This window comes from Phodopus roborovskii, unplaced genomic scaffold (assembly GCF_943737965.1).
Source record: "Phodopus roborovskii unplaced genomic scaffold, PHOROB, whole genome shotgun sequence".
Lineage (NCBI taxonomy): Eukaryota > Metazoa > Chordata > Mammalia > Rodentia > Cricetidae > Phodopus > Phodopus roborovskii.
The window spans coordinates 2,036,202-2,060,090 of NW_026126597.1; the positions used below are offsets into that span (position 1 = coordinate 2,036,202).

At 42.2% G+C, this 23,889-nt stretch overlaps 1 protein-coding gene across 2 annotated transcripts in view; it reads left to right on the plus strand.

Annotated features, from left to right (window-relative positions):
• The window catches only part of LOC127236843 (voltage-dependent calcium channel subunit alpha-2/delta-3), a 775,613-nt gene that overhangs the window by 94,013 nt on the left and 657,711 nt on the right, over positions 1-23,889 (plus strand). The gene's annotated exons all lie outside the window — the stretch shown is intronic.

Consider the following 23,889-nt stretch of genomic DNA (forward strand, 5'->3'; position numbering starts at 1 on the left):
TTTTCTCTGGGTTTATCCAGTTTCTGAACTATAGACTTATGTCCCTTATCATATTGTGAAGCCATTATTTTTGGTGTTACCCTTTAGTCACTGTTTGCGAATACCGGAGTTGATTAATTCAGCAAGAGAAATAGATTCTTTGGGCTCAGTTTTAAAGGGTGCAGTTCATAACTACTTAGCTTCATTGCATTGGACAAGCCAGTTCATCATGGTAGGAGTTCAGAGTAGAGCAAAACCATTTACCTCTTGGCCAGGGGCCAAGGAGAAAGAGAAGAGATAGGGTGGTCTATGATCCCGTTTAAGGAGTGACTTAATGACCAAAAGATCTCTTACTAGGGCCCACATCTTAATGCATCCATCATCAAATCTTACACACAGGACTTTGGGTGACATTCAAGAGCCAAATTATAGTGTCCCATTCAAGGTCCCCAGAGGTTCTTATCCATTTGATAGTGCCGAATGCATCCAGTCCATTTCTAAATTTCTTCAGTGTCTTAACTATTCCAGCAGTGCTCATAAGGCTATGTGTGAAGTGTCCACCAAAATTGGAAGACAAAGTCTTACCTGCAAGCCACTATAATAGTCAAAAGGATAAATTACGTTTCCAGGGGTACATGTTTCTGTTACTAAAGTGAAGATTAGAAGAAATAGAGGGTATTACAGAAAAGCCAGACTAACACACTGAAGACGAAGTATTACAGCTGTGTGTCAGCATCTGGGGTACATTGTGTTGTTATGGGCTCCCAAGGAATTGAGTAGACTAGCCATATGGATTTGCTTATTGAGTCCCATCCTGGTGTTTTCTTGGGCTGGATTTTCATGCTATCTTCATTTTTTCTTTTGCAGATGCCCGGCCTTGTTGGCCTCTATATCTTTCTAGGGTAGTGGTTCTTAACCTGTTTCAATCCCTTTGAGGTTATTTTTCAGATATACTGGATGTCAGATATTTACATTATGATTAGTAATGTAGCAAAATTACAGTTATGAAGTAGAAACAAAATGGTTTCATAGTTGGGGTCACCACAACATGAGGAGCTGTATCAAAAGGTCACAGCATTAGGAAGGGTGAGAACCACTGTTCTAGGGTTTCTGTTGCCACCTTTACTTTGCTCTCATAACTATACACATTGCCCTACCAAGGACTGCTTGCCGGGACTTGGAACCTATAACATATTGACTGACCTTCCAGGCTTTCCTTTGAAAGCTTGGTGGAAGCCTCCCTGTAACGGTATGGGTTTTTCCGCCCGCCACCTGGTCTTGTCCCACCACTGCTCCAGCCCCAATTAACACACCAAGACTCTGTATTTGATATTATGCTGTTGGCCAGTTACTAGTTTCTTATTGGCTAGCTCTGTCTTAATTATTAACCCATTTCTGTTAATCTAGTATTTCCACGTGGTTTTACCAGGGAGAGGCGGCTGGCGGTTCTATTCTCTCCAGACTCTCCATCTTGACTCCTCCTTCCTCCTTCCCATTTCCTCCTTGTCTCCTAGTCCCTCCTATCTTCCTTTCCTATTGGCCACCAGTGCTTTATTCATTAACCAGTATGAGAAACATATACAGAATGATATCTCCCATCACCTCCCTGTAACATTTGCATCTAATATGCATTCATAACAGCATTGTATTGATGAGGCAAAGGGCAGTTGTTAACACACAGTATGTGGGCATATGTGAACCACAGCTGTGGTAACCTGATGGGAGATGTCATTCTGTATATATGTTTCTCATACCGGTTAATGAATAAAGCACTGTTGGCCAATAGGAAATCAAGATAGGTGGGACTAGGAGACAAGGAGGAAAGAGGAAGTAGGAAGAAGGAGTCAGCATGGAAAGAAGGTAGAGAAAAGAACCGCTGGCCCCCGCTTTCCGGTAAGACCATGTGAAAATACATAGAAATGGGTTAATAATTAAGACAGAGCTAGCCAATAAGAAACAAGTATCTGGCCAACAGCATTATATCTATACAGAGTCTCTGTGCATTAATTGGGGCTGGTGCGGCGGCAGGACCAGACCAGCGGTGGGAGGAAAAACCATACTCCTTACAGTAACCTCTACATGTCTTGCAGGTTGGATGTAAGTAAACAAATCCCTAGTCATTTTCAAGCATAGAGGACACCCTGAACACCTTCATTGAAAATCTTTATATAAATTTAGATTTCTAGATGACCTTTTGAACTTTAGATGGATGGGGTAGCCTTCCAGTTCCTCAAATGATCTTGAGATGTCTTTATTCCGAACCCAGTGACTGGCTCTTTTAATCCTTATTAATCATTATCCCTCTCTTAGCTACATCTGTACATGCATACTTTTTCTCACCAATCTGTGAGATTTTAAAATCTTTTTCTGAGGGAAGAGTTATGAGCAAGGGGGTCAAGACCAGGTTGGAGAAACCCGCAGAAACAGCTGACCTGAACAAGGGGGAGCTCATGGACTTCAGTCTGACAGCTAGGAAACCAGCATAGGACCGACCCAGACCCCGAGTCTGGTGTTACTTAAGAGTGGATTAATATTTATCCCTAGTATATGAATGGACTTTGGGAGCCCATTTCACATAGAGGGATACTCCCTCAGCCTCAACACATGGGGGAGGGCCTAGGTCCTGCTCTAAATGATATGACAGACTTTGAAGATTCCCCATGGAAGGCCTCGCCCTCCCTGGGGAGCAGATAAGGAATGGGATGGGGGTTGGTGGGAAGGGCAGGGGAGAAAGGGAGGGTGTGGGAACTGGGATTGATGTTAAAAAAAAGCTTGTTTCAAATTTAAATAAAAAATATCAAAATAAAATCTTTTTCTGTTCTTTGTCCTGATTTTCTTTGCAAATTTGGCTAAAAGCAGCCTGTAATGTCTCTGTCACGGTCTGAGTACTTCAGTGTCTTCTGCCAGATAAATGAGTCTATCACATTTAAGTTTAGTTCCCTACAAAGAATTAGAGCATGGAACATCTAGGGCCGGTGAGGTGGCTCAACTGCCAAGTCTGATGACTTGAGTTCAGTCCTTGGGACCCATGTGGTGGAAAGAGAGAACACACATGTGTACATATATAAGGGGATACATGTAATAAAGAAAAGAGAAGGAAAAATATATCCTGGTTCATTGCTGTGGTAAGATGGATTCACTCAGGTCTAATTCACTAGACTCATTTCCATTTGAAGCATCAGCTGGTCCTTCCCTGATTGTCTTCTTAGGAGATTTCTTGTGTCCCGAGCCCTTTCCGGAGTTATTCTTTAAACTACACTTACTGTACTCTGGGGTTTTCCTAGTTTGTTCCTTTAAAAATTTCCAGATTCCTCCTTCAAATCTATTCCAAAACCTTCTGAATACTACAAGTGTGTGATAGCAGCAAAAACCGCCCCTCCCTTCTTGATTCACACTTTCTGTTAGTGCTCTGTCACTGTAACAGACATCCAATTTGGCACATTAGTTTTATAAAGGTTTCAGTCCATGTTTGGTTGGCACCATTGCTCTGAGGAAGGTAGCTCATTATGATGTAAAAACATAGTAGAGTGAACCTGCTAATCTCATGGCCACAAAGCAAAGGAACAGACACCAAGGTCCCACAGTGCCCTTTGGGGCATTGCTTTAAGGGCAAAAAAACCTGTTTAGCATACATTTTTAATGCCCCCCCAAGCTCCCAGCAGCCACTAAGCCATTTATGCAACAGATCTATCTGTCTGTTTTTTGAGACAGGTTTTGTGTAACAGCCCTAGATGTCCTGGGACTTACTTTGTAGACTAGGCTGGCCTCAAACTCACAGAGATGCAACTGCCTGTGCCTCACAAGTGCTGGGATTAAAGTTGTGCACCACCATTGTCAGCCTTTTTTTTTTTAAACTGACAGGATCTTGCTGTATAATGAAGACCGGTTCTAACTAATTATGCTCCAGTTGCAGGCTGCGGGGTACTTGGGTTACAGGTGTGTACCACACACCTTGCTGCCTGCATTTTATTTTGTCATCTGTCATTACATGGTACTTTCATGTTATTTTACATAATTAGCATATTAATAGTCTTTAAAAAACAGTGTATAATCTGTCAATAAACACATCTGTGGTGTTGTAAACATCACTTACTGTTCTCAGTTCTAGAATATCAACTTGTTTTGTAGAGAACAACCAACCTACTGGTGAAGTTTCTTGAACATGTTATTTATCTGATGACTTCTGGTTTGCAAATTTTTTCTCTATATTTTTGATTAATCCAATATTGTTTATGCATTATGTGAATTTTTTTCTCTCTTGACCTTATGTACAGATATACTAGTCAATATCAGACTCAGTAGCAGACATTGGGTATGAAAGTGTATGGAGGCCTCCATGCAGTTCTCCAGGGACAGTCTTTAGCTTCTTTCTAGTTGCTTACCTTCAAGGGGTCAGAGAACAAGTGGATGGCAATGTGGTGAGCTTCTGGATGTCTGGTCCCATTGAAATTTTCCTTCCCCCTGGAGGAGGCCTGAAATCTTCACTAGGTTTTGTCTCTCCAGTTAACAATAGACCTACCTAGCTTTTCTATCCTGTTCCCTCTTCCTCTTCCTCCCCTCCCTCTCTTTCCCCCCCTACCCCTGCCATCCACATGCAAGGTAAGCTTGGTACTGTCAAGGCATACTTGAAGCTACTTTTTTTTTTCCTCTTGAGGGTCACTTTCTGTGGAGCTTGGGTGTTCTCTACCCAGGATTCTTTTCCAAGGAAATTTCAAACCAGAAGGACTGATGATTCACAGTGTCAAACTCCCTGGTCTGCCATTCATTCCCTGTAGCAGAGAGTCTTGTCCCCTGGCTCCTGGATGCCATAATAGTTTTGAAGTCTAATTCGGACCCATGCAAGCACCTACACCTTCATCTACATTGAAATCTGTGTTCATGGTGGAGAGATCAATGACTGTTGTCAGTTTGTATTCTCTTTAGAAATTTGGCTTTTTCCTTTGGCTTTTTTGATAGATCTATATTTTTCAAATAAATGCAATTTGTACTCTGTCTAGCTTTCCTAATTATTCTCAGCAGGGTAGCTTATCTGCTGTGGCTACTCTACTATGGCAGGAATCACAATTCAAGAATGACTCCTCATCTTTGATGGAGGAAATGTAATCTGCTAGGGAGCTCTGAAGTCAAGTTGAAGATGGAGCTAATTCCCTGTGTGCTGACACACCTGCAGGCCCACCATGGAGACTTCAGAATGTGGTGTTGTATGAAATCCGAGAGCATTTCAAGTGGAAGGATGCACATATGCGACTCACTGTGAAAGCTCAGATATTTGGATAATAATATGCTGCTGTGTAGCAGCAGCTACGCTCTTTCTCATCCTCAGGGTGCTGGCATCCAGTGTTTGCTGGCGGCTTCCTTTTTTGTTCTCTGCCTGAGTGAGTGGTTACAGCCCACTGAGGGTTGCACTTGTGTTCTCAGCTTGCGGTTGGATCATTTGACCATAAAATGGATGACTTGGGGAGAAGTGTGCAGTTGTTTAAAGGAGAAGAAGGGGTGGAGAGATCATAAGAGCCAGAGGTGGTGCACATCTACAGAGACACGTGAGCTCACAGTATATAAGATCAAGTCACCCCAAATCCCAGCATGGGTGGGAGGGGGTCATGAAGTTCCATCCCAACCTGAGAAGCTGTTAGCAACTGACAACTTCTGGTGAAGAAAACACCAAGTTTTCTTCAGGGATGTGGCCCGTGCAAGGCTATATGTGCTCCAGTAGATGATGCTACACCATGTATATCTGAGCAGCACTGAAGACTCAGTGGGTTTAAAAAGAAGAGCACTTGAAACTGGGAGGGGTGTATGGTGATGGGCTTGTGGGGAGAGGAGGAGGGGTGGAGGGGAGGGGGAGGGAGTGGGAGAGGGATGGCTGATCAAAAGATTAAAGCAGGTATGAAATTCTCAATAAAAGTAGTTCTGAGGGAAAAAAATGAAAGCAGTTTAACATGTTTTATTGATCTTCAAGAGACTTGGAAAGCAGAGGCTTTCTGTAAGGGGACAAAGCAAAGCCAAGATCTCCAGCAGCTACCAGGGATCTTGAGCTCTCCTTCCCTGCAAGCTCCACAGTGCCTGAGCTTCCAGAGCTCAGATGAAACAGGACTGGCTCCTGGTCTTTGTTCCAGGAAATCTACATAGATTCTTTTTTATTATAATTTCTGTGCTGATTGTGACTCTGTGGCATAGTGTGTTCAGCAAGCTTGAGGCCCTGGGTGTATTTTCCAATTCTGAGAAATAAACACACAAGCGAGGCTGATGTGATTCAGTGATACTGTGTCACCTTTTAAAAGGTGACATGTCTGCCTCATCTCCCCGATCCATGGTTAGAATCTGGGCTCTCAAAACTGTCAGGGTACAAAGAGGTCAGACGTTAGAGATTAGGAAACTGAGTCTGCCCGTTCAAAGATGCACATCTTGAGCCTGAGAGTTTCCCCCATCTCCCTGCCCTGCCCCCCGTTTGGATTCCTTAGCAGGGTGGTGGAGCAGAGACCTGGGTTCAAATCTTGGCTGTGCTCCTTGGCTGGGTGTGTTCTTGTGGGAGGGTCAACCTCTCAAACTTGATCTCATCATCATGTGATGGGGATAGTACCTGCCTGATACTGAAAAATGTGCTTAAGATGAAGGAACAAGCTAGTATGTATTGACTGTGGCCTGGCCACATTGAGGGAACTTGGGCCGTCTTTGTGGAGGTGGCCACAAAGCCACAGCCTATTAGTGACCCGACCCCTTTAGTAAGTTCACAGGGGTTCTAGCCACTTTTTTATTTTATACAGGAAATTCAGACCCTGAAGGAAGCATCCTGAAAGCACAGGCTTGTGACCTTTGCCAGTAGCTTCATCCTTCTTCTCATCACTGCACTTTGCAGGTTCTATTCATTTTGGCTGGAGTGCCTGTGGTGGAAGCTGGGTAATGTCTTTACAAATGGCACTGGGAGCCTGCAGAGTCACTTTGTCCCTTGGGAGAACATAGGTGGGGTGCTGCCTCTGCTGTCCCTGGTGTGGGTTGGGTTTACCCAGGTGGCTGTGGGCTCCTGCTCCCTGTTGACATGAAGCCCAGCTCTCTGTTTCTGTCTCACCACTGAGGGCTCACATTTGTCTTCATGGAAGATGGCCATCCTTCTTGGAAGCCTGCTGGGCCATGGGTGTCTGCTCTATGTCAGAGCATCTTTCTATAGTGTGGAATGAAGTGCAGGGGATGAAGGCAAGCCTTCCTGGCACCAGTAGAGACACTGGCACCAATCTGGGAAGGCATCACCCTTTCCTGTTTGGGGCATTTATTCTATGACAGATGTCATCTTTCTAAGTTGGAAAGACTTTGGTCAGTTAAAAAAATATGAAACCTCATAGAGTTTGCTATGTAATCTCACATTCTTCTGTTTGTCTATGTATATGTACACATATGTGTGTATGTACCAAATGCAAGGTGTGAAGGGAAAAATTGATGCCATCTTATATCTTAAGACAGGGTCTCTCAGCAATTCAGCTCCACTGACTAGCTAGCTAGTCCTAGGGATCAACCATCTCCAGTTTCCCAGCACTGAGGTTACAGGTTTGCTTGGCATTATATTGTGGATGTCAGAGATCTGAACTCGGGACCTCGTGCTTGCACAGCAAGCACTTTATCCACTGAGCCACCTTTCCATGCCTCACCACCCCATGTTACTCTTTTTTTTTTTTTTAATACTGCTTTGCTCATAAAGTAGTTACTCAGTTATGGAGATACCAGCTCCCTGCTATATATTAGCTGCTCTGAGCAGCTTTTAATGTAATGATCCAAATTTACTATTCTGGGACAAATATATCTTGTTTAGAGCAAAAAGTGAAATTTTTAATAATTTGGATGAAGATTATAGAGGCTTCCCTTTCTCAGCATCTTCAAATTTCTTATCATTTTGTCTTTAACTTATGATGCTACTAAATGATGCAGAGTAGAAGGATTAGTCACAGCAAGACAGAATATGCAATGGCGATAAAGGTATGTTTAATTTTAAGTAAAAAAGAAAAGATAAAAAATATTCTACTCATTTGGAGTGCTCATTATAATTCATCTTTCCCCCACTTTCCTTTTTATCCTAGGCTGTGGTTTGTCTCTTAAAATGGTTAGTGTTCTTAGTATCTGGTGCTAAAAGCAGGCATGAACTGGAAAGGTCGTATAGCTTTATGATAGGGGGATTTTTCTACATTTTATTTTCTTTCCTTCAGTCTTATTGGTGGAGTATTTATTTCCTGGCTTCTCTGGGCTTCTCAGAAGATTAAGATCTGAGAGTGTGAAATTCTCTTTCCTGGTTTGCCTACACGATGCTTATCCAAGGAGACGTTTCCCAAATCTCACATGAATTATTTAAAGCAATATATATTTAAATTGGTAAATTTTGAGGATTATTAATTTCTGAAAGGACATAATAATTGTGTGAATAATTTTGAAGAACATCACCTATGACTTTTGCATGAGAGGCTCATGTTAGTATGTAAATTCCAAGGCAGAGCAGTGCCCAGAGGATTCTGAGGGCACATGATGGCCTCGACGGGAGACAGGTTGCCAGTGTTGTGCTTCATTGAGCATGTTATGATCACAGCTCGAGAGATGCAACCTGCATGTATGTGAGATTATGCAGGCCACATGTCTCCGCCACAGTCTTACAAAAGTCCTCCTTTCTTGCCAAAGAAACCTAGATCTGACGTTTTTATTTCAACAGTGTTTTATATAGGTAGACACAGATAAATCTCTTTGCCAAAGTAAAGAATTGTAAATGCCAGTTTCTTTTGTTGAGTTGTAGTCATTTTTTTCCTGCTTAACAGGACAAAATGTATGAAGATTAATGAAATAATCCCACATTTCCAGGCTCCTTTTTAATCACAGAAGGTGAGTCTGTTGCCAGAAGAGACCAAGGTCTGGTAAATGTGATTAATGATGATGGGCATATGTGGTGACTTGGATGGACTTCACTGGGTTCCACTTGGATGTGCAAGGTACAGGCAATAGTTTACAAATGTATACATATATGTATACACACATATATGTATGTGTGTCTCCACCAGGCCAGAGCTCAGTGGTTGGCAGTTTGGCATGATGCCTGTATGTACCCCACAGTGATAGGACTGAGGAAGTACCTGATGGCTGGACTGAGGGTCTCTAGGAAATGAGTGGCCAGTGGGGGTTGAGTGGGCTAGGGGTGGGGTGTTAATCTGGTTCACAGAGTTATCAGGAGCATTGGATGTGCTAGTGTTAAATTTAAAGGGGAGCTGGGCATGGTGACACACCCCTTTAATCTAGCACTTGGGAGGTAGATATCTGGGAGTCAAAGTCCAGCCTGGTTACAGAGTGAGTTCCAGGACAGCCAGAGCTGTTACACAGAGAAACCCTGTTTAACCTACCCCTGCCCCAAGGAGTTTAAAGTGGATTGTGTTTTCTGTAGTTTCGAGAAGGTGAATGCTACTTTTTTTTTTTAACTAATTAATTCCACTTACTAAGGGACATTAGGAGACATGTCCTAAAAATTTGTACACAATCTTAACTTTTAAATAATATAAGGTGAGATTTTTTTTGTATGCCTATTTTGTGTATGTGCACATATGTGTTTGAATGTACATGTCTGTGCATGGGCAGAGGGAGAGGCCATCAGGTATGACCCAGCACTCTGCCTTATTCTCTTAAGACAGGATTACTCACTGTACCTACAGCTAGGATGTGGGCCAGCAAACCCCAGTGACCTCCTGTCTCTGTTTCCCATAGCACTGGGGTTAGAGACACATGTGCAAGCATACTGGCTCTTTTTTTTTTAAAATGTGGGTGCTGGGATTCAAATTCAGCTGCTTGCACAAGTATTCTTTCCAACAGAGCCATTCTCTCCAGTACCATAAAGTGAAAATGTATACCTCCAAGGAAACAAGTTGGAAGAGGGGACTTGCAGGGAGAATTTGTTAATTTTCTTTGCATTGAGTTCCTTACCACCATGATCACTTAGAACACATTCTTCAATCCCATCATGCTTCTTGGGTCTGTTCTTTTTCATAACCCAATGTTTTCACCCACGTGTGTTTTGTAAGCTTTTTGGTAGCACTGGAGAACTTGAGCTGCTGATGGAGAACAAAGGTATTTTTGGTTGATGGTAGCAGACAGGCAATAACAAAGTGACATGTTTCAGGTGACATGATTCAGTCACAAAATCATTGTGGTTTGAAGGAGAATGCTGTTATCCCAGGAACCCATAGGCCCAGACATTTTAATACTTGGTTCCCAGTTTGTGTTTCTGTTAGGACAGGTTGAAGAGGTGTGGCCTTGCTGGAAGAAGATTGTCACTGAGCCTGTGCTTTGAGGTTCATAAGCCATGCACCATTTCCTATTTACTCTGCTGCTTTTGATTTAAGGTATGAGATCTCAGTTTGCTGCTCTGGCCCTAATGCCTGCCTTCTGTCATGCTTTCCAGCCCTGATGGTGATGGCTTCTTTATCCCTTTGGAATCTTAAGTCCTTCTGTAGGTTGTTTTGGTCATGGTGTTTTATCAAAGTAATAGTAACAGCCATGTTGGAAACGCTGCACCTATTCTTTGCATACCCTCTTGCCATTTCCTGCCTCGGTATCTGAGCTTCACAATAAAATAAACCTACCCCACTCCTACTCCTGAGAAATTGTGTGTACTAAGCATACAGACAGATAAATGGTTACATTCAGCATTGTGCCTGCCACTACACTGCTGGAAAGACAAAAGCATCAGTCTGAGGAGAGGGAAGGTGGTGGAGAGAATGATGGCACATGCAAGGTTGGCCCCTCCGATAGGGAGACATCTGGCTGGGTGCCCCTCTTTTTCAACCCTCTTCTCAGCACTTACGACCACCTGATTTTTGATTTTTGTCTTTTCCATTATCAACTATGAGAGCAGGAGTTTACCCTGTTTGTGTTCAGCCTTACATCCCTAGGGAGTGGTCTAGCCTAGTGCAGAGAGAACTGAATGAGTGATAGATGGAGCGATTGAGTGGGAGCCACAGAGCAACTCTCCATGGAGTGTGTAATACATGAGAAGTGACAATGGTGAGCACCACATATTTTGGTGTCTGCAGCCTTGTTTTGAAAACATCCGATGGCATCACATTGGCAAAACAGCACAGTGACTTTTCAGATCTATTTCATGGAGCAACTTAGGGATGTGTATTCTTCGGCAAAGAAAAATTTGGACATGAGGTTAGGGCATTGATATGTTGTCCTGGCTAGTATTGAACTTCTGGCTTTAGCTTTCCATGTAATTATATTGTTACACAATTTGTATAGCATTGAGAAAATGAACAGTGTGGACATGGCTGGGTACTTGATAATCTGATCTAAGAAGTTGCCCTGGAGCATGAGATCCTGAATTTCTTTCAAAGAGAAGTTAGAGATTATTAAGTATAAAGATTGAAGGTCTGTTGGTGGATGGTAGAGTTTTTGTTTAGTCCTTTTGTAGAATTGTACCAGACAGGAATTGATTCTATCTAGAAGACAAAGGATAGTCTGGCTGCAGGAAAATAAAAACAAAGCATGGTTTTAGGAGCATTAAAAAATACCAGCTCTCCCTGATTCTGGTTTCTAATAACATTTTTCAATAAAAAAGGACCAGGGTTATATGGAGAAATGGTTGGTACTAGGGCTGGGATAGGGAATTTATTAGTTGAGCTTGGAGCATTTGTAGTACCATAAAGTCAGGAAGTGCTCAACAAACAAACAATAAAAACCCAACCCTGAGTATATGCCAGAGAGATAGAAGAATGAACCCAAAAAGCTTTCAGTGGCCAAAGCTAGACCAATTCAAGCAACATATTTCTTTAGCATTAGATCATAACCTAAAGCATACAACAAACATTGATGTCATGTGTTAGTTTAGGGAAAGAAGACAGATCTCCCCCTACAGAAGGATTCCAAAGAATTTATGCAGCTCTTTTGTCCTTCCATGGGGGAACATAACTTTCTGCAAGTGTGGTCTGCACACATGACTTTCCTGCAAAGTGCATGTGTGAAATGTCAGGAAAAAAACAAAAACAAAAAAACCCCAACAAACAAACAAACAAAAAAACAAAAACAACTATATGGCAAGGGATCTGGCAATCACCATTTTAGATGACCTGGTCAGTTTCCACTATGGAAAGTCACGTTAGCACTATGTACCCTTGATATGGTGTGGTGAAATTGACTCGTTGTCTGTGTGGTCTTTCTCTCCCAAACCCAGAGCCCTGGTATATTCATTCACAAGCAGAGCCCCAAACAATACTCCAGCTGAGAACAACCTGTAGCACATTTTTTTCTAGGACCTCCAAACTGTACTCCTTGAAATGAGAACATGTCATAGGATTCATGATGGACAAGAGGAGTATAAGGAGATGTGATGACCACAAACAGTGTCATATCCTAGGTGGGCTCTTGATGCAGGGAAAGAACATGGAATAGGCTAAGAGCATCTGAATGATTGATTCTGAGTGTTGACTTTAGTTCATAATAGTGTACTCATTTTAGTTCACTTTCCATGACAAATGACCAAGCTAATATAAGACAACAGGGGAGCCTGGGCACAGGACAGATGGGAACTCTGCCCTCCTTAGCAATAGTTCTAAAGCCTCTGAGAGAGGAATCACATTAAATACCTACTAGGTTATTATCCCTTTGGAGGGGACAGCAGGATGCTAAGACACATGCTAATACGTGTCCTTCCATGTAAGTGCTAACCAAACGCGACCCTGTTTAGCTTTTGCAATTACATTTGATATACTTGATATGGTATGATCACAGACCATGGTGATATATGGGTGGAGGTTGAAAGGTGGTTTAAAGAAGGTAGCTCAATCAAAACTCTCTGCATAGGCATAGGTATTGTCAGGGATTTTCTTGCCAAGGTCAACTGACGATGCTTTAAATAATGTAAACTCATTCAAAATACCATTGTTCTACATGGGCCAAACTGAACATAGTGACTAAAAACATTGTCTTTGTTCAAGTCCAAGCCTGGGACATACTAGTTATGGGGATTTTACACTCATGGATGTACTCAGCTCCTCAGCTTCTCATATATAAGTGAACATCATGGTATGCTGACATCCTAAAGAATAGATGGACCATGAATCTGTATGTAAAGCACAGAGAACAGTACTTGGTACTCACTAGCTGTTCTGTAGATGGTGGTATAAGTTGCAAATGAGAACTTTTCCCTTTTTAACATGTGAAAGCATTTTGTGGGCATAGGCCTCAGAGTCTGATTTCTGTAGTGGATGGTGCCACAGCTGTATTGCGGTAAATAAGGGTCAGGATAAACAAATAGGCCGAATAGATGTTTATTCAGGGAGAAATAACTTACAACCTAGACAGATGAACACCAGGAAATTCAACCCGATCCTCTCCTGCCCGAGTCACGCCAGAAAGAGAGCGCCTTCCTGGCCCCCTCCGACCTCCTTCCTCAGGTCACCTCCGCCCATAGCTCCACCCCCCAATGGGCGTGGTCAGTGCTACAGAAGGACTACCTCACTACACAGCTGTTTGATTTCAAGACTGTCAGGACATTTCTTCTACTAGATCACAGATGTCCTTGACATCTCCAGTGTCACATGGAAAAGTGGAATGTGTTAAATAATTGTGTTTCAGGGTTACCATCTCTCTCAAGCTGATCAGATCCTCAGGAGAAGAAACATGGTGTGGAAGAATTTTTAAGGTCTGTTCTAGAGTAGGGCCGGGGCTTGGAGAGCAGAAAGGAGTTCAAAGAGAGGATGAAGGCAAGTTGTTTGTGTCCCTAAGCCCCCAGGATCTACCCTAGGGCAGAGTTCCATTGCCTTGTGTAAGAATAATTCCTCTTTTGATTCCTGCTTATCTAAGTTGCCATGCATTTTGGATTTACTTAGACAAATGAAATACGAGTAAAATCATCTTTGTAGATTTACATGATAAAGATGAATCCTTGCCCAAGCAGCTAGATCCGTGGAACTTGACTTTTATGAGGTGGGATATCAGAAGATGCACTGAGACTTTTATAGTGCTGAACTTTTTAACTGCCTTTTTCCTGCCTTTAATAATTACTGTGTTGGTATTATTTATCTTACTTTAAAAAAGATCAAGAATTTCTGCTTTCAGCCTGTGTTTCAACTAAGGAAACTCCTTGGATCATTTCCTTCAGTCTTTTTTCAATGCAGGGTCTCCCTACCAGTTACTTGAGTCCAGATATTTGTTTTTCAGGCTATTCATTTATTTTTGGTGTGTGTGTGTGTGTGTGTGTGTGTGTGTGTGTGTGTGTGTGTGTGCGTGTGTACACATGTGGATGTGATTTCTGAAGCCAGAGGAGAATGTCAGGTGTCCCAATCTATCAATTCCCACCTTATTCCCCTGAGACACAGCCTCTCACTGAACCTGGAGCTGGGCTGGCAATCAGAAAACCCAGTGATCCCCAGCTCTGTCCTACCCACAGTGCCTGGGTTACAAGTAAACCTGGATTTTCAGAAGGGATCTGGGGTTTGAATTTAGGTTCTCATGTATAGTAAGTGTCCCTTACCCAGTGAGTCATCTCCTCAGTCTTGAGTACAAGTGCTAATAAGTGCTAAGTAGGAAACAGATTGCTTGTAAGTAGATACATTTAAAAACACACCAAGGTAAGAAGGGCTCTTCACTGTAGGGCTTTTCAAAGGGACATCCTTGCAAAACCCAATTCTCTTTTACTTTCTAGTCTCTTTACATGCACCACACTACTTTTCCTGTGTCCGCCACTGTCTGTGGCAAAATGTACACATTATTAAAATGTTCTACTATATAGCTCCTCATGTCTATAATATACATTTGTACCAAAAAAAAAAGAACCAGAAAAGCTGAAACTCTGTAAAATTCTGGGTTTTATTTCATCCTGTAATCTACTGTATTGGCACAAAGTTATTAGTAAGTTGTCAATCACCTTTGCAAATTAAAGAGGCAGAAGTAAATTGCAACTAAACCCAGAGGTAGAGCAAATCACATCAAATGATTATGCAGAAAAACAAAATCCATTTTGGATGCCATAATTGCTTCTTTTAGCAGTCCCACTATGTGGACTCATTTTAATAGGAAAATTCCAAAGGTGAATGCACTTGCTAAGATGCTTTTCTCCCATCACCACGCCACATCTTGGCATCCAGGGGACAGCAGTAGATCTCATCTTCATGGCATCAGTTGTCATAACTGCTGGGAACTGTTAAAAACTGAGTGTAGTCAAACAAAAGCAACCTGGTTTCCCTGAGAAGACACAGCAACACAAAAGGGCACTTGTAATTCCAGTCTAAATGGTGCAGAGGCTTTGCAAATGCTGCTGAAAAGATGGATAACTTGAGGCAGTTACCCCTGTGAGGCGGGTACCCCTGTGACCCCTGTGAGGCGGGTACCCCTGTGACCCCTGTGAGGCGGGTACCCCTGTGAGGCGGGTACCCCTGTGACCCCTGTGAGGCGGGTACCCCTGTGAGGTGGGTACCCCTGTGACCCCTGTGAGGTGGGTAGCCCTGTGACCCCTGTGAGGTGGGTAGCCCTGTGACCCCTGTGAGGCGGGTACCCCTGTGAGGTGGGTACCCCTGTGGCCCCTGAGAGGCGGGCACCCCTGTGTGGCGGGTACCCCTGTGGCACTGTTGCTTTTTTGATTCAGTTAGGCTGCCCCTGTAGAACAGTTAAGCATCTGTGATGCAGTTATGTCATCCCTGTGGTGCAGTTACCCCTATGGCCCAGTTACCTGGTTGGTGAAGTTGCCCTGGTGGCCCAGTTTCTTCTGTGGCCCAGTTTCATCTGTGGAGCTTTTGTGGTGGAGCTGTCCTTGTGGTACAGGTTGAACCTCCCAAATCGTGGTAACTCACATCAATTCTCCATCCTATGATTTGAGGACATCATTTTGCACATGCCTCTGAAAGCAGTATTTATCAAAAACACAAACCATAGCACTAATAAACTAATTTGAAGCATTCAGCTTATTTCCCATTATTTTATTACCTTCATATAAACCAGCAGATGTGTTTATTGTTGTGAAGTGTAAACACTCTGTGCACATGATGCCCATAAATCATCAGTTATCTGTCATTTTTCTACTGCTTGTCAAAATATTAATATCTTGTGTGTAAGAAGGTGTGGATGTTTAGCCCTGTGGATAGGCTATAGGGACACCAAGCAGCATGGTACAAAAATGACAGAGGCAGTAAAACTGAGGCTCTGAGGTGACACTTGGCTTGGAGTCTAGTTAAGACCTTTCAAGGGCTCTTGAATAGCAGGAGAATTTCAGAGGCAGAACATTTGAATTCCTTTGCATTTGCTGTCACAGATAACTGGAGAAATGAGAGAGAAAAATCAGTTTTTATGGAGTAACTAATCATGCTAAGGGAAGGATGGGGAACAGTGATCCTAATTCTGCCTGCTGTTAGATGTATGTTTCAGAGGGGAGATGACAGAAAGGCTAAGGGTGACTTGAATGCCAAGGGTCTTCCTCCGTGCTGCTCAGAAGGAAGGGCCAACTTGAATTTGGGGCAAATTAATGGTTTCTTGCGTTAGTCATCACTGAACTAGATAGGGCTACAAATTAGACTACAATGTCCACCATTAGATCTCGGACAGTAAAATCAGATGATGCGTTTGAAATAATAAGGCTTCTAGATGCTAGCTGGGAACTTGGTAATGCGTCATTAACTATTAGCCCCTGTAATCATCCCATAAACAGTGCCTGTGGGATCTTATTTGGGGCCAGGATTGAAGTTTCCAGAGTAGGGAATGGATTCTTATAAATAATTTGAGCCAGCAAGATTGCTCAGTGGGTAGAGGTGCTTGCTGACCTGAGTTCAAGTTCAGGGACCTATGTGATGGACTGTGAGAACAGGTTCCCAGGGGCTACTGCTGTCTGATCCTGACATACTCTGGGACTGGTGCAAAATTGCCTCTCCTACAAACACAGCACACAAATAAATGTAATAAAAAGTAAATAAAAAGAAATTAACTTCTAATTTACTAATATAAAACATCTCTCACTTTTAGCATTTATGCCAGGATTCCCTGGGTGGTCTAAGATGTTAAAAGGGGCTTTTTGAAGAAGAAAATTTGCTGTATTTAAACCATAAGGATGGAAGAAAAATAATTGGCTGCTGCTGGGTTTCCTTCTTTCTTTTTAAGTGAAAATAAAACTTGGGCAGGAGCCACAGAATAGTTTGGCAGGTCCTGTTGGTTGATTGTTGGGGGTGGGAGTAGGGTCAGTGACCCTGAGGTTTGAGGTGAAAAATCAATGATGCTAACTAAGTCAGTCTGTTTTGTTCCAACCTGGCCAAGAGACCGGTAATTACCAGATATATTAATGTTTGTCAGAGATGGTTACTGGAGCCCTCTACTACTTCAGCATAATCACAACGACAGAAGTTGTAGAGGGTTTGTCTTGGGAGAGGCACCTGCTCAGAATGCTAACTGGCTGGAGTAGAGGGAGGCAGGCTCATGACCTGACCAGCCTTCCCACCAGGAAATGGTGAGTGGGTGAGGAGTTGGACTCACCTGTCTCACAGTTCATGTGGAAGTCTGACATTGAATTTCAGAGTCTTTCTTGATTGTTCCCTACCTCATACTTTGAGGTAGGGCTTCTCAAAGACCCAGAGCTTGAGAGTATGACTAAATGTAGAATTAGAATGGATGCTTTGCCTATATGTGTGTGTGTGTGTGTGTGTGTGTGTGTATGTGTGTGTGTGATGTGCATGTGTGTTAATGCACATGTGTGTGCACATGCATGTGCATGTGTATATGAGAGAGAGAAAGGAGGGGGAGGCCCTAAGTTGTTGGACATCAAGAGTTTACCATGGTGACACTCTACCATGTCCATGTAGGCAAGGTTTCTCAGTTGAACTCAGAGCTCACTATATGGCAAGCTAGCTAGCTCACTCTGGGGATCCTTGCCTCCATCTTCTGTAACTCCGTAATCAAGGGGAGTTACAACACACACATGGCATATACACAGGCTCTAGGTTTCTTAACTGTCTTCAAGCCTGTATGTCAGATGTTGTAACCACTGAACCATTTTCCAGCTCCAAGAATGGACGTTTTAAATTAAGATTACCATATGACAACTCATGACAGGAAATCTTTGTCAATAAGCCTGATTGCTTTGTAATTTAAATTGTTTTTTTGTTGTTGTTGTTGTTTAAATTTATGTGTATTTGCCTCCTTGCCCACTAGACCATCAGCTTAATGCAGGGATATCTTCTCTTGCCGGTTTTTAATTGATTTCCTGTAGTTACGGTTTGACTATAAAGTGCCCCTCCAAAGGTATCACATGCTAAGGACTTGGTCTCTGTCCATAGAGCTGTCAATAAGTGATTGGATGCGAGGATCCTAACCTCACCTTTGGGCTCATAGTTGACTGTGCTATCAGGAGTTGGGTCCTTGCAGCAACAATCAGGTCCCAGAAGTTATCTCTATGTAGGTCCCAGGCTGGGAGCTAAGGGTGTCCCATGTTCCTGCTCAGTCATTAATTTCTCATACTTCTCAGGAGAAATAGTAGGAAGCTGCTTAGCCTGTACACATATAATTTATTCTCTCACCCTGCTTTTGAGTAATGATTCACAGAGTTTCCACTAATCATTTTATAGCTCAAGCATGTATCTTTCTTTCATACCAAGCCCCTCAAATAACCCCAAGAAAACAAACAACTTGGTTCTAAGAGTACATAGATGATAGAAATCACAGGCTAGCTCATTTGTTTAATCATCTTTTGTATGGAATACATTCCAGAATGATGTGATCATCACAAAGATGATTACTTAGTATCCCTTTGTGTTTGTCTTTCCTGTTTATACCCTGTCTGTATTTTGAGAGCATATAGCTTCTTCCTCACTCATAATTTTCCTCCATCTTAATCTTAAAATATCTATATTTGTGTGAGTCACTAGCAGTCTTAGTCTGTGTTCTTTTGGTATTTTGACAGCCTGAGGCTTATCCCCTAGTATGTTTCTCAGAAGTTGCTCAGGGGAGCAGTATTCTCTGATGTCTTACATGTTGCTATTCCCTTTATGCTTGAAAATAATTAAAAATCCTTAGCCTATTTTATCTTTTAAGTTTGTTTTCTTTCCTCTTTCTCTCCTCTTCCCCTTCTACTATAGATTATTGTAATTTTTTCATGTTTTATTCCAAAATAATACAGAGAAACCCTGTCTTGAAAAACCAACCAACCAACCAACCAACCAAAAAAAAAAAAAAAACCCCAAAACAACAAAACGAAACAAACACAGGGTTGGAGTGTATGATGACATAAGCAAAAAAAAAAAAAAAAAAAAAAAAAAAATCTTGGCAATAAAGTACTAGAAGCTTCAAAAATATAAAAAAGAGATTTAGTGATAATGATTGAGCTAGAAAGAACATGTGAACATAAGAGATAACCCCTTAAATAAGGTAGTTGATGAAAATTAAGAACATTGTAAATAGAAAAAAATTGCAGCAACATATTAAAGACAGGAAAAAGGGAGTCAATAGGTGACTAATAGGAGCCCCTGAAAAAGAAAATGAAATCAAGGATCAAAGCTTTATGTTTCTCTATAATTCAAGAAAATGTTCTTGACATGAAAATGATTTGAAGCTCTATGTTGGGATCCCATAATAGAGATGATGGCCCATGACAACCAGCATCTGAGACAAACTGATGGCATGTCAGCTGTCCACTGTTTATGTCTGCCTTTTTTTAATGCAGTACCTGGTACATAGTAGGTACTCAACTGTACTCTGTACTGCCTCACATGTTAAAGTTTGATGAGTAAATAAGAGACTCATAAGAAAGTTTAGAAATTATAATGATTTTGTTTTCCTTATTTATCATTTGCTATACATTGCCTGTCAATATTATAAAGTTGTTACAGAATGAATTATGTCCATCCACAAAAATCCATAGATTGAAGTCTGTGGTGGTTTGTGAGCCATCTCTCCACATGCTCATGTATTGAATATTTGTGTCCAACTAGTGGGGGCATTTTTAGGAGCTGGCAGATACTGTAGGTGGTAAGACCTAGTTGGAAGATGTAGGTCACTGACAAACAGTCTTTGTGGTCACTGTTGTTCCCTTCCAGCCTCTGGTTCTGCTTCTTGTCTTCTGTGAGCCTAACAGTCTCCCTGCAGACTCCAGGTGCTACTATGTTCTGCCCAAGCTCAGGAGACCAAGTAACCATGGCCTGAAGTCTCTGAAATCATGAGTCTAAATTAGACTTTCCTCTCTTAAGCTATTTTTGTCACAATGAAAAAACATCACTGATGTAAAAGTATAGTCACCAATGTATCTGTAGACAGAGATGGGCCTAATTCATTAGCACTGATGCCCTTGTGCTAAGATGAATGGACTTCAAGGATTTGTCATAGATACACACAGGAAAGTTCATGTGAGGACACAGTGAGAAGGTGGCCTTCTATAAGCATGCAAGAGGGGCCTCAGTAGATACCAACCCTGTGAGCACTTGACTGAACTTCCAGGAAGTGAAGAAATGGTGGTGTTGTAAGGGCCTGAAAGCTTATAGGTTTCTGTGAATAAGATCTTCTGAGCCATGGTCTGGGTGGGGAGAGATGTAGAGCACTCTGGGTAAACAAGACATGTCAGAGTAGGCAGGGAGGAAGGAAATGCAGCCTTCACACAGCACTAAGTTCTGTACTGCCAGAGGCAGGGGAAGCAGAGTTAGCCTTTGACTTTGGGTATAGGGATCCTCTAGCTCTCTGTCATAAGCCAGCATGTTTGTATTTAAGTTAAATGATCACACATCTAGCTACATAGCTGTGTTTCCACAGGACCACAGGCTATTTATAATGGAATGAGATGCTAAATGCAGCATTCTCTGCAGGAGCCTCCTTCCTGTCATCTGCACCTGTTTTTGTTTTGAATCTGTGTGGTAGTGAGTAAGAATGAATGGGACTCTCACGGTAATTCTGCTTTGATTTACCTCTGTCCTTTCCTCTGTACCGAAATCCCTACCATCTTGCCCAACTCTCAGGGTAATTTCAGAAATGAAGTCTTGCCTTCCTTTTGCAACGTTTGCTTAACATGCACTGTGGCCCTTGAAATCCAATCTGTGTTCCTTTCTCTAAAAAGCAAATAAATATTATGAGTTGGGAAACTGACTATAAAGCTGATAGGGAGCAGAAATAGTATTATGTGACCTGCTTCCAAGGGACTGGCTAGTGAAATCTCAAAATGATATTGTCATAAAATGATGGCATTACAAGACAGAGCTATGGTGAGACTCTCAAAGACCTGAGTTGGAACAGGCCTGGTGTTTTACAGCCTTCCTGTTGAAGCCTGTCTGTTCTCCTATTTATGCATTCATGTAATTTTTTTATTCATATGGTAATCTCTTTAGAAATCCTCCTTAATTGGGCTTCCACAGTACTATTGTGTAAAGTACCAGGGTCCTACAGTTCTCCTCTTCCTTCCTCTACCCATTCTATTTATACATTTTTTTTAAAAAGGGCAGATACATCCTTAAAGGGAAATCTTTGGTTTCTTGTAGGATGGTCTGATGATAGCGTTGCCAGAAGGTTAACCTTAGATTTTTGTTTGTTTGTTTGGGTGTGGGTGCATGCCCATGTATGCTTGTGTAAGTGTAGGTGCATATGCACATGTGTGGGGGTTGGAGTGGGTGTCATTCCTTTCTTTTTTTGAGTCAGGGTCTCTCACTGGGCCTTGGGGCATGCTGATAAGGCCAGGCTGGCTTTCCAGTGAGCCCTGGTCACCTGTCTGCCTTGGCTTCCCCTGAATCGGGGTCACAAGTATGACTGCCATGCCTGTGGAGTAAGGAATCTCTCATGTCTTCATGCTTATAAGGTGAGCACTTTACCCATAGCCCTCTCCTCATCTCATCATCCCACATCTAAGCTGAGTTTCTTGAACCCTAGTTTACAACAACTTATTTGGAATATAACCATGACTTATATTCCAGTGGGCATGCAAAAACCAATTAGCTGATACCATCACCTCTGCTCATTACAGTAATGGGATAGAAGTTGGAGGTAGCTTGAATCTCATTTCTTTGAACAGGGACAGCTAGCTTATGTCTCAGCTTTCTCATTGTATTACCATTTTCTCCTCCCATCCCATGCTCATCTTCCGTCATTTTAGAACTACTGTTTGGGCTTCTGTAAAGACTTCAATTAAGTCGTGACTATGCTACTAGGATTTTGTTGCAGTTCCTTGGAAGTTAGCCTCGGTATTCTTCCCTGCAGGACTTGTCTGTCCTGAAGCTGACCTCTCCCTGCATGTTGTCCTCTGCTATGTTCTCACTGGAAGCAGCAGTCCACTGTCATCCCCCTGCTTCCTCCCACTCCAACTCATCTACGCTCCAATGCATAGCTATCCCGTGCTTTCTTTGCACCCTCCATCCCTGAGCTTGCTGTTGACTGAGAGTACCATGAGATAGGCGTTGAAGCAGAGAAGTGTGGTGGTACCAAGACTGGGAGAGGGAAGGGGGACTTGGTTCCCAGGAAATCTAGACACCTTTCCCATCTGTGAATCATGCTCCTGACTCCATCTTTTTTTCTCATCAACACATGCAGAGACCTTTTAGTCTTCTAAGATCTATATTCTCACCTAAGTTTTCTGTGCCCATCTCGTTAACACAGGCTCTGGAATATGACCTGTAATGTTTAAAGTTCAAACGCATCCCAAGTTTGGCTAGCTCATCCAGGCACTGTCACCCACGCATCTTCACATTGAGGGATTGTAATAACACTGTGTTTCTAATGTGTTTGTTTGCTCAGCTCAATGAGCCTTGGGGTGTTAAATTCTTTGGTGAGCAAGAGGTTGTGACTGGGTTTCTTCTGTTATGTATGTTTTAATTTGGAGGAAGTGTTTGTAGGATTGTGAAGTCTGGGTTTATTTGGGTGATATACTGGGCAACAAGATTAGATTGGGTAGGCGCTGAATAAAAGCAAAAGACTAAATTTCCTAATCTAGAGGCACTGTAAAATGACACAAATATCTCCTTTAAAGCCTTATCCCAGGTAGTAACCTTTCATTGAACCATTGCGTTAGGTATGAGATGGACCCAGAAGTATAGATTTTCCCATTTCTTTAGACTGTAAGAGAGGCATTCCTATAAGGAAGACTCTCTCCATAGTGTGTGGATTTCTTGCTCCCTCTGCCTGCTCCCTGGGGTCATTTTCTATTTCTAGAGAGTTTATCATTGCACAATCACTTGCAGCTTCCCCATTCCCTTCAGTTTCTCTTTCTTGGGGGAAGTAACCCAGGGACCAGTTTGGACCCATCTTCTAATGGACTATTATTATTATATTTTGCAACAAGGAAAAAAATGTATTTTATAGGACTGCAATTTCTGGGAGCTTCTCTGTGACTGTATGCATGATCTAAGTGCATTGATCTGCAAAGTTAGGACCCTGTTCAAATTGATTGTTCTGAGCTTTTGTTTGCCTACATCAAACTGAAGTTGATAATAGTATGTCGTTTGTGAAGTTGTAAAGATTGAATTTTAAACACTGAAAATAACATTTAGTGTGTATTACCTAAGAGCAAGTATTACTATATAGTATTGCTGTTGCTATTATTGTAAACATATTTGAATGAAAATAAGTTCCTTGCAGCTTCCCCATCAGAAACCCTCCTTGTCAGGAATTCATATAAATCATCAAGAAGAACCAGGGCAATGGTGTCCAAAGCAGCTTGTATGTATCTCTAAAGGTTTTGTGTGAGTTCTGCTGTAAGGCAACCCAATCTACAGTGCAGTTTGTCATTGGGATCTCTCATGAAGAGTATTAATAGGACTTCTGCCTGTCTTCCTGCCCCAGCTCAAAAGCACTGTCAAATGTAGATAGAAGCACTAGGACTATCTCAGTTGAATCTGATTGGCATTCCTAATTTCACCATCAGTGGAAAGAATATTTGGTTGCAGAGGGAAGAGAGGCATCTCAAGCTTTCCCACACATAATGGCCATTTACAGTCTATTGCACACGTTTTT